This window comes from Artemia sp. Qi Xiang Cuo, chromosome 3, assembly GCF_049724085.1.
Source record: "Artemia sp. Qi Xiang Cuo chromosome 3, ASM4972408v1, whole genome shotgun sequence".
Classification (NCBI taxonomy): domain Eukaryota; kingdom Metazoa; phylum Arthropoda; class Branchiopoda; order Anostraca; family Artemiidae; genus Artemia; species Artemia sp. Qi Xiang Cuo.
The window spans coordinates 10,495,646-10,506,166 of record NC_142796.1 but is presented as its reverse complement, the minus strand read 5'-3'; the positions used below and the strand labels follow the sequence as shown (position 1 = coordinate 10,506,166).

At 37.0% G+C, this 10,521-nt stretch overlaps 1 pseudogene; it reads left to right on the top strand.

Annotated features, from left to right (window-relative positions):
• The first annotated feature begins 354 nt into the window (after nt 1-354).
• On the top strand, nt 355-6,481 carry LOC148953750 (uncharacterized; annotated as a pseudogene).
• The last annotated feature ends 4,040 nt before the right edge of the window (nt 6,482-10,521 follow it).

The window sequence follows — 10,521 nt, the reverse complement described above, 5'->3', positions numbered from 1 at the left end:
ACCTTCAAACCAGAAAGTCAAACCAGTCGTAATTAAATTACCGTCTATCGAATTAGAAAAATCCATATTTACTTCGGCTACACTTTTCAAAAGGTTTTATTTGTCAGTAGCCCCAGATTATGCTTCTTCAGATTTATTGGCACGGAGTAAATTGATACCAATTTTGGAAGCTGCGCGTACGGAAAGCCATTTACGTCCAAAGCTGAGGGGTGTGAGACTCTTCGTGGGGGATAAGATTTTCGCATACGATAGTGAATTGGGTAAACAGAAAGAAATTTATCGAGAACAACAAAGGTTATAGCAGTAGAGGAAATAAGAACCCACGATCATCAGAGTTCCGATTTAAGTCGCAATATGCACACGGGTAATAAAGTAATGGACAATGCAAGTTCACTAAGTAACGAAGGATCAAAATCAGTCAAGCTAGGGATAGCGAATGAAGTTCAAAAAGAAAAACGTATGAGAGATGAGATGGTTAGCCCTCATGTTGATTTTAAAGAACATGGTACATCTTACGCTCATGCAAATTAGATTAATCAGATTATTTCACGTGAGAGAAGCGGATCGGTAAATTTGGCTGCTAGTTGCCAGAGTTTTGGAAGCGCTGCTTCTGTATTTAGTGTAGAAGATGGGAACCCGGCTGATTTTATTTGTGGGCAGTATTATACCCCCGTTATCCAAGAGCCTGTGGCGGATTTAGCTCAGTAGAGTGTGAGACAGGGCAAAAGAAATAATAAGAACATTAGTCCTTTGGAGCAAGACAAAAGCGCAAAGAAAAAAAAGCTCGAGAAAGGGAGACGATTCAGGATTACAAATCATTTAGGCCTTGCCAAATAGTGAAAGCTCCGGTTTCTTATCAGGAGCATCCTAGTTCGGAGGATATAGTGGTGCGTGGGAACCAGTCAAAATTGCCAAAATAGGGAATACAGGGCCATAGTGAATCGTGCTTAAGTTTTGTAGTTTGGAATTTACAAGGTTACAGTAGGGAAAAGCTAGAAAATCTATTAGAGTCAAGTACATCAGCCGGTTGTGAAAGTTGGGACGTTGTTTGCCTTGAGACGTGGAATTCTCTAGATGAATTTTCGTTGCATGAAGACTTTGATGTTTTTGAGTGTCGGAGAAAATTTTCGGTAAATCGCAGATACTATGGAGGAGTTTCATGCTTCTAAAGAAGGATGTATTTAATTTATTTCGTAGGCTAGAAAGTGAGTCTGAAAATTTATTATGGTTATTTTTGTCAGTTAAAAATGTTCACCTTGTTGTCTGTGTTGTTTATTTGTCTCCGAATAATAGTTCTTACAGCCGTGAAGATACATGGGAATTGGTTGAAAATGAAACTCAGTTGTACAAAAGAATGTACCCTTGCCGTAATTTTATTTTTCTAGTAGATATCAATGCACAAACAATTGAAGAGGATAAGCTTCTGGCTTGCAAACCCCTTGGAATTTAACCACGTCATATGGTTGGTTAGAAGAATGAATATGAGCATTTTCTCCCTATTAGAAAAAGTGAGGATATGCCTCGGAAATTGAATAGATGGGGAAGGAATTTAATAAATTTTTTTAAAAAGAAAAGGCTACTAATTATGAATGGAAAGTTGGGAGGAAATTTTGTTATGGATGATTTTACGTGTTATTGGTGGGTTTAGCCCGAGTTTAATTGATTATATTTTATGTAGTTTTTTTCTCTGGCCCCGGGCGGTCGACCTCAGAGTCCTAGAGTTGGCTGGATCTGACCATCTGCTAGTGAGTATTATGCTGAGAGCGTATATTCGACAGTCCGAAAGGGGAAAGGAAAGGTCGACGTGCAACGAAATGATCCGTAAACCAGTTTGGATAGCCAGAGAGAAAGAAGAATTGGTTAAAATGGAACTTGAAAGTGAGGAATTTCCGAACGATTGCCATTCAATTTTGAATTTTTCAGAACCAGCTGAATTGCACCAAATTGTTTCGGTACTTACAGATATAATTTATGAGAGAAGCAAGCTTTTATCTCAGGATTAAAATCATCCGGCCAGAAAAGATGAGGGTTTTTTTGATGAGGAATGTAGGAAGAAAAGGGAAGAGGTAATTAGGGTTTTCAGGCTACTTAAAGCAACAGACCCAATGGATCTGGCAACGAATTTGCGGAGGTTAGCTGAATATAGGAAACTGAGGTCAGATTATAATAGGGTTAAAGGAGTTAAAAAGAGAGAGAGGCAGATGAAAATTAATGAGGAAATTAAGTGAGCTTATAGTGTGAATAACTCAAGAGAGTTTTGGTCGGTTATTATAAGTCCAGGGCCCGGGAATAAGAGGAGCCGTTCCAGCAGTTGGGACATGGCCAGATTATTATGAGAATAGAGAATCAGAATATGTTAGGGCGAATGAGTCGAATGGTTCAGAGGATAGAGAATCAGATCTAGGGACAGCAACATATCCTTTAAGGCAGAATGATTATGATTTAATTAGGCCTGTATCTCAACAAGAAATTTTGGATCAGTTGACAAGGATGAATGGAAATTAGAGTCCAGGAACAGATGGTATATCTACAAAGGTTCTGAAGTTAGGAAGGACAACTTTAATACCCATGTTGGCTGCAATTTTCTCGTTTGTAGTACAGAAAGCTTGTTGGCCTAACTCATGGGACAATTCTGTAGCAGTGCCTCTGTTTAAGAAAGGTAATAGGAAGTCACATGAAAACTTTAGGTCTATCTTTATGGGGAATGAGGTAAGTAATTTGTTTTGTAAGGTTCTGGAATTTAGGCTATAAGATTGGTTAGATAAGGAGGAAATACTTAGCCCGATACAAGCGGGATTCAGATCGACATTCAGCACTATTGACCATATTTTTACTTTGGATGCATTGAGAAGAAAATATGCTGGAGGAAAAAATGGTCGGCTATTCGTAGCCTTTTTAGACCTGAAAAGTGCTTTTGATTCGGTAAATAGGAGGTTATTAATTGAAAGTCTGTTAGAAATAGGCTTGCCGTCTTGTATTGTAGCAATAATAGCAGATATGTATCAGAGGGTGAAATTTTTTGTGAAGGTTGTGGGAAATTTTTCTAGGCTGGTCACGTCTCATGTGGGTCTGAAACAAGGATGTACATTATTTTCTAAGCTCTTCTCCTTGTTTGTTAGTGATTTAGATAGGTTTATGAAAAATAATGGAGCCCCTTATGTATCTTTGGATTGGTTTAGGCTATCATGCATGTTATTTGCGGATGATACAACTCTAGTGGCGGACAGCAGAGATAACCTTCAGAAGCAATTAGACATAATAATTAATTATTTAGAAAAGAAGGAGTTAGAGTTCAACGCTAAGAAATCAGTAGTATTCGTATTTAGGAGTAAAGGAGATGTTGATTCAGAGAGGTTAAAGAAGAATTTGTTTATTTGGGTGTTAAGTTTAGTACATTAAGGGGGATGTCTAGGCATTTAAAAGATTGTAATTTAAGGGGTAATAGGCTAATAAGTATGCTTTTGAGAAGTAATTTAAATCAGCTAGCTGACATTAGGATCCAGAAAAGGGTTTTCCAGACAAAATAAAAGTAGCTTCTAGTCTACATCGGGGCTCTGAGGTTTGGGGTTTTTCTAAAGGAGCTAAGCTAGTAGTGGTTCAGCTAAGATATTTTAAGAGAATTTTAGGCTTGAAGGGTTCATTTAGTTCAGTGGTACTGAAAGGAGACTTAGGGCTTTTTTTAAGGAGTGTTAGATTGGTTAGAATGGTAAAATTCTGGGAGAAGATAACTAGGCTACCTAGAGTTCGGCTTCTTAAGGCAGCTTATTTGGAGAGCTTGAAGGACGGTAGACGTGATTCATAGTCAAATCAGGTCAAGAAAATAGTGGACCTTTGTGGACTTTCGGAGATGTGCAATCAAGGAAAAGGCCCTTTGGATGAAACCGTATCAATATGGAAGGAAGTCCAGCGAACCCTAAAGGACCAAGAAATCCAAGAGTGGCAAGCTTATAAGGAACAATTTATGTCTTTGAGGTTTTACTCCCAAGCCAAAGACGGCTGGGGGGAGGAGGTTTATTTTAAATTTGGGTTGAATAATGAGAATTTGAAGAATTTGTTGTTGGTAAGAGGGGATAGTTTGGATTTAGATAAGAGAAGGAAATTTATGGGAAAGTTTAGGCTGGCGGCTGGCCCATATCTCTGCCCAATGTGTGGATTGGTGAATGAAAACTTATTTCATTTTGTATCCGAGTGTGAAGAGCTGTCTGAGTTGCGGAAGGAATGTTTTGGACAAGTAAACCATTGTGTAAGTTTCCTCGTTTAGGGATTAAATATAGGGAATCATGTTTGAGGGGATATCCTGTTGCTATTTTTATGATTTGAATTTTATTATATGGTGTTTGTTGGTTAAAAGTCGAACCTTGGTGTGTTTCTTTTTTGCCGTTTTGTTGTTCTTTTTTCTTTTTTGATTTTTACTATATAAAGTTGTATTTTGTTCCTGAGTTTTGGGTTGTAGATTGTATTATGTTTTGCTATGGCCCACAGGCTTTTTGCAATAAATCTTATCTTATGCCGAATATGATGGCGTGATGTTCATTCAAATCCCTTGACTTTTTGGGGGTATTTTCCAGTTTTCGAAAATCGGGCAAATTTTCTCAGGATTGTGGCTTTTGATGGATAACATTAAACTTATGAAATTTAATTTATTCATAATCAGCATAAAAAGTTAATTCTCCTGATGTATCTATTGTTGTCAAAATTCCATTTTTAAAGATGTTGTTACTATTAGGCCAGGTCGTTCCTTACTTACAGATTGTTCTCACGAACTTTTTGATACTTGTACTGGGTAAACATATGTTTCATGAAACTCAACCTTTAAATTAAATTAACCTAACCCACTAATATTTTATTGGCCTGTAGACTATATTTGCGTAATATAAAACTATATCTGAATCTGTATGATGTACTGTATGAAGGAATGTATTAATAAACATTGAAACTTAACGCAACGTAACTGAATGTATATATTTCTGTTTCTGAGTCTAAATATATTATCAGGATAAACCAATTTGTTTTCAGTCTTTATTATGTCTCTCTCTTTTTAAATATTAGATTCTTTGAAAAATGTTCATTAGAAAACCATTGACAGCTCTGAGATACATTTTGTCATCTTCAATCTTTATTCTTCTTTTGAATATATCACGGCAGTATGACGTCATTTAGTTATAAGGCCATTGCAAATTGCATAAACATCACAGCAGCGTCTGATGACGTCACTTTTCAAATAAATAAAGCTTGTGTCTTCCCATCCAATCAGTTAGTTGAAGAAAAGCATTGAAAAGAGATGATTTTCAAAACTTTTATTATTGGTGCTTCGGTCGCATGTGCAGGAATATCAACTTTATGGGCCGTTAGAAAATTCATAACTTCTAATCCTTCTAATCAGATGATGCCTGTCGATTCCATTGCTGATCTACGAGTGTCTACTGTTGTCTCTGAGACCCTTCCAGTCCCTGAAACATCTGTAGCTGCACCATTGGTATCATCTCCAACACTGCAAAGCGCTAACGACATTCATCAGAATATGCCTCACAATGCTGACAGTTTATCGTTACTTCTTCATACTGAAGAGATGAAAGAATTAAGTGTAGATAAAACTGAAAACCCTGTGTCAAAACACCCAGCTGTTAATTATGAATCATTACTTGGGTGCGAGCACTGCAAAATAAACTGCATGCTTGTTACACCTTGTTGTGAGAAAATATACACCTGCAAGCTCTGCCACGATAACGCTGAAAGTCATTTATTATTTCGAAAAAGTGTGACCAAAGTCCAGTGTTCGAATTGTCTGGAAATTCAGCCTGTGCAAAAAGAGTGCTCTAAATGCAAAATCCTTTTTGGAACATATTTCTGCGCAGATTGTCGTTATTTCGGCGACGACGAAGATAAGAAACCATACCACTGCCGAGGGTGTGGATTATGTAGGGTTGGTGGCCAGGAAAGATTCTTTCATTGTCAAAAATGTGACATGTGCCTACCAAAGGAAATTGAAGGTAAGCACAAGTGCATCGAACAATGTTCACGAAGAAATTGTCCAATATGCCTTGAAGATTTACACACGAGCATGATCCCTTTGCATTTACCCTCTTGTGGGCATCTTATTCACAGGACTTGTTACAAAAATCTAGTCAAAAGTGGGCACTATAGTTGCCCAACATGTCAAAAATCCATGCTGAATATGGAGGCCGTTTGGAGAAGAAAGGATGTAGAGATTGCAGAAACCCCGATGCCCCCTGAATACGCCAATTATTTTATTGGGATTCTTTGCAAGGATTGCCATCAAGAATCTTCTGTCCGTTACCATCCAGTTGGAGCCAAGTACTACTCTTGTGGGAGCTATAATATGTGTAGCTCCTCTAATCCTCAACTTTATACTGAGCCTCCAGAAGTAACCACTCCATTTATAGCTTCCAGTTTAGAAGTAATCACTCCATTTAATGTGTCGTTTTGTATTTGTAGCATTCCGTTTTGGATATTTTGGTAGACAGCTTAAGTCCTTTGTACAAAATATCCTCTCCTATGGGGCCGTTTTGCCCTAGCCTATAGAATGCTGTTAACAATAATGCCCATATTTCGTTTTAGTTTTGCCTGACATCTACAATTTTTTATTAATAAAGCACTGGCCTGCTGTTGGCTATTCCATGGACATTGTACAGGTTTCAAGGTGGTGGGATTGATATTTGGAGAAAAGGATATTACATTTCCCATTTGGATTTTTTTGTTATGAGTTGTTTTCGTAGATTATAATGATTACCCTGTAATACATAATACAATAACACAATAATACAATAACAAAAGCGAGGCTTGTGGCTTTGGAGGCTCTACGGGGTAGTAGATCAATTCTTATTTGTGATAATTTTTCCTGTTCAAATTTGTCTAGACTAACTTTTATTTGTTAAGATCTTTCACTTCCAGAAATTTCTGTCCTTTTTCAGCTTGGGAAATTAATTAGCAATTTCTTGTTAATTAATAATTAAAAAGTAATTGAAGCAACTAGTTCACGCTCTACGTATCACGGTTGGGTGTTTACCGTTGCGTTTCTTACGAAGAATAACACGAATGTGGGCACCCTCCCCCTAAAAATGTATGCTTCCAATTCAGTAGCCTTTTGTGTTGAAGCTACTCGCCTGGCATGGGCGCCCATAAGGGACTTGGCAGAAGGGGGCACCAGTCCCCTCATGGCTGAATGATTCTGCCTTTTTATATTTTTGTTTTGAGATTTCTATTATATAGCATTAAAAGTGCTAATTAAGAAATAGATGAAATAATCTCTATCATTGAAATTGTTTAAAAATTTCTTTGAGGATAACAAATCCCCCCCCAGCCCTCAGGGCAAGGGTTGTAAGTTGTGCCCTGGGGACATAAAGGATTTTTATGGAAAGTTGAAAAACCCAATCCAGGGGGGGGGGATACCCGGTTTGAACCCCCCTTCCCCCCGGAAATGAGTGTTTGACTCTTAAAAACGTAACAAAAATGGGCAAAAACAAATTTTGTATGCCTTTTTTGAGGTCTTTTATGTACCCCCCCTAAAAAGTGAATCACCGCCAACAGTGAATCTGACTTGACAACACTTGACGCAATCATTTAGCTTTTCAAACAATTTTTTAGAAACCAAATTTAGTTTTTTAGTTGCTTTTTTGATTGTTTGCTACATGCATAAGTAGAAGCAGGCGAAATTTTGGACAGAGGGAGGAGTGTGTATTCTATTCGCTTTTGCAAGAATAACTGGACGTACATATACATTATTCAATTTTCACTCAGAAAAGTTAAGGTTTACAGACAAAATTAATCCCGTAAAAAAAAATTAAAGGTGAATTTACTTTACATCACTTTTATTGTCTTTTGATTACAAACTATAGTACTAGAATATCTCTTAATGCTACTATTGACTATTTCCATTGGAATACGGAACTGAAAATGAAGCGTTCTTCCACTAAAGAAATAGGCAAAATTGGACAGCATGATGAAACAGGGGTTTCAAGATTTAGGCAAAAAAAAAAAAAAAAAAAAAAAAAATCCAACAAAAAGGCTAAAAAAAACAATAAAAAACAACAATAACAAACAAAAAAGGATAGCAAACACCAATAAAAGCCTGAATTAGTACCGGTAATTTGTCAGCCAAGATATTTTCAAGATCTTTTGGAACTGTAGCTCCGACTAGTGTGACTTGTGCTCCAATTCTCACTGAATTCTCGTCTGTCGGATTCTCCATCTGCAAATAAAATAGAAAACAATTAGTGATAGTATCAAATTGGCCAAGATACATTCCTCAAACACATTCCCAATAGTTTCAAAGCGTCAAACACAAATAATCCTAAACAAATGATACCACTCTGCAGCTTATTAAGGTGAATCTCGCCGCATATAATTGGTAAGTTTTCACAACTTCTGGCCAGACACCAGTGGCAAACATTCCAATGACACTATACAAAGGGTACTTGAACTGAGTATTTATCCATTATATAATCAGAATCAGTTAGTTTTCGTTGCTAACAATAAAGTGTACGTTTTTTTTTTATTATTACTTTTTTTTATGAAATTCGTCTGATTTTCCCTGTGGTTCGTCAAATAATATTTGTTGCCCAGTCTGTTAAAATCCCATCTAAATTTGAAATGAATAAAATCAACCATTTATTTCAGGGTTCAACTCTGTCCTTCTTGTCCCAAGAAACCCTGTAGCCTTGTAAGGGAACGAATTAAAATTCAAAAATTGCAGTTTCACTTAAAATGGTCAAAAGATTAGAAAAATGTGTCTTCAGGGGGAAGGGAGAATAAACTACGCCACGCTGTGCAACGGGCAATGTTCCCACGATATTCAAATGGTCCAATCTCCCCAAAAATATTTTAGTAGTAAAAAGGTGAGCGTGTTGCAGCTTGCTAAGACTAATATCATGAAGGAGATTTAAGGCACTATGATTAGAGTTAAAAACCTAGCCCATGGCCCCTTCGATCCACCGTCCTTCTCCCCATGACCTTTTAGCATGAAATTAAGCATTTTACACATTGTTCAGACCGGAATCTTGCAAGATTTTCAATCTGTCTGACTGAAGGGTGATTTGTTTATTGTGGAAACTTGGAGTAAAAATGAGTTAAGACTTGAGTTGGTTTAAAAAAGCCTAAGTCTGAGCTGCAGGTTGACTCGTTGACCTTCGTCCAAATTTCACGGTAATTAGTTTATTCTTCGTTTGCCGAACATACCTGCTCTGAGTGGTCAGAACTAACCTACGACTGCCCCCAAGGGACGAAACTAACTGCTCTTTTATTCCTTGCCGTCATCGACCCAATCCTAGCAGAATTTGGAGAGTATTTTAATACGGGGGAATTTGCTCGAATTCCTACACGAAATTCTTTTTATTTGTCTTACATTGCCATTGCTAATGCAATTTTACATGTGGAGAAGTTCCGAGGAAATTACCTTGGAAAATTTTTCAAAGGGGTTGAAATAGTCGAGGGGACCTTTCCGTTGGGGGTATTTTTCTTTGGAGAAAGTCTCAAAGGGGGAATTTTCTACTGGCGAAACTCTCCATTGGGAGGGGCAAATTTCCAGGAAACATTTTCTACGGACGGGAGATTTACGGCATGATTAAAAAAAATTAAATGATTATTTTTTTTTTCAAATGAAAGAAGGCTGAAGAGAATTTTCTGGGCAGAATTGTCCGCAAGAAGTTTCCCGGATAATTTGTATATGACCTTTTTGTCGCCATTCTTTAAGGACGACCCCTGAAACACAAGGGTTGTTTAATTAAATAAGAAGTTTTCTTAAACACTAAAAAATTCGAGTAAAGAGCCAGGTATTGAAAAGGAGGCATTCCCCTCACATACGAAATACTATCTGTTTGTTTTAAGTTTTAGTGTTGCTTCTTACTTTCAGATGAAAAATCTTCTCTTTTTTTTAATTTAATCACCGAAAGGCAGAATCAATTCTGAGGAAAAAAATGTTGACACATTGCTGATTTTGAATGGCCAGTAGGTTTTTTTCTTCATCCAGAGTCTGAGCAATTTCAAACCTCAGTTTTTGTGATATTCTTCTATGTAATTGAAGTTTTTTTATGTTATTCAAAGTTTGGACAAAACTGTTTTATCTATTTCATCTATTGAAATAGATTATTTCATCTATTTCTTAATTATCACTTTTAATCCTATATAAATGAAACCTCAAAACAAAAATATTAAAAAGTCAGTATCATCCAGCCGTGAGGGGACTGCTGCCCTCTCCTGCCCCCCCTCCCTTATGGGCACCCAAGCCAGGCGAGTAGCTTTGACACATAAGGCTACTGAATTAGAAGCATACATTTTTAGGGGGAGTGCTCACATTCGTGTTAATCTTCGTAAGAAACGCAACCGTAAACACGCAACCGTGATCCTTCTCTACCTTGCTAAATATCTAAGATATCTATATATCTAAGTTTTTCCTTAAGGAAAAAATGTAGATGGTGGTAATGGTAGTTCAAACTATCACATGAGGTAATTTTTCGGTTTTATGAGTAGTTTTCAAAAAAGAGGAATAAAAAAAGGCTGGGATGT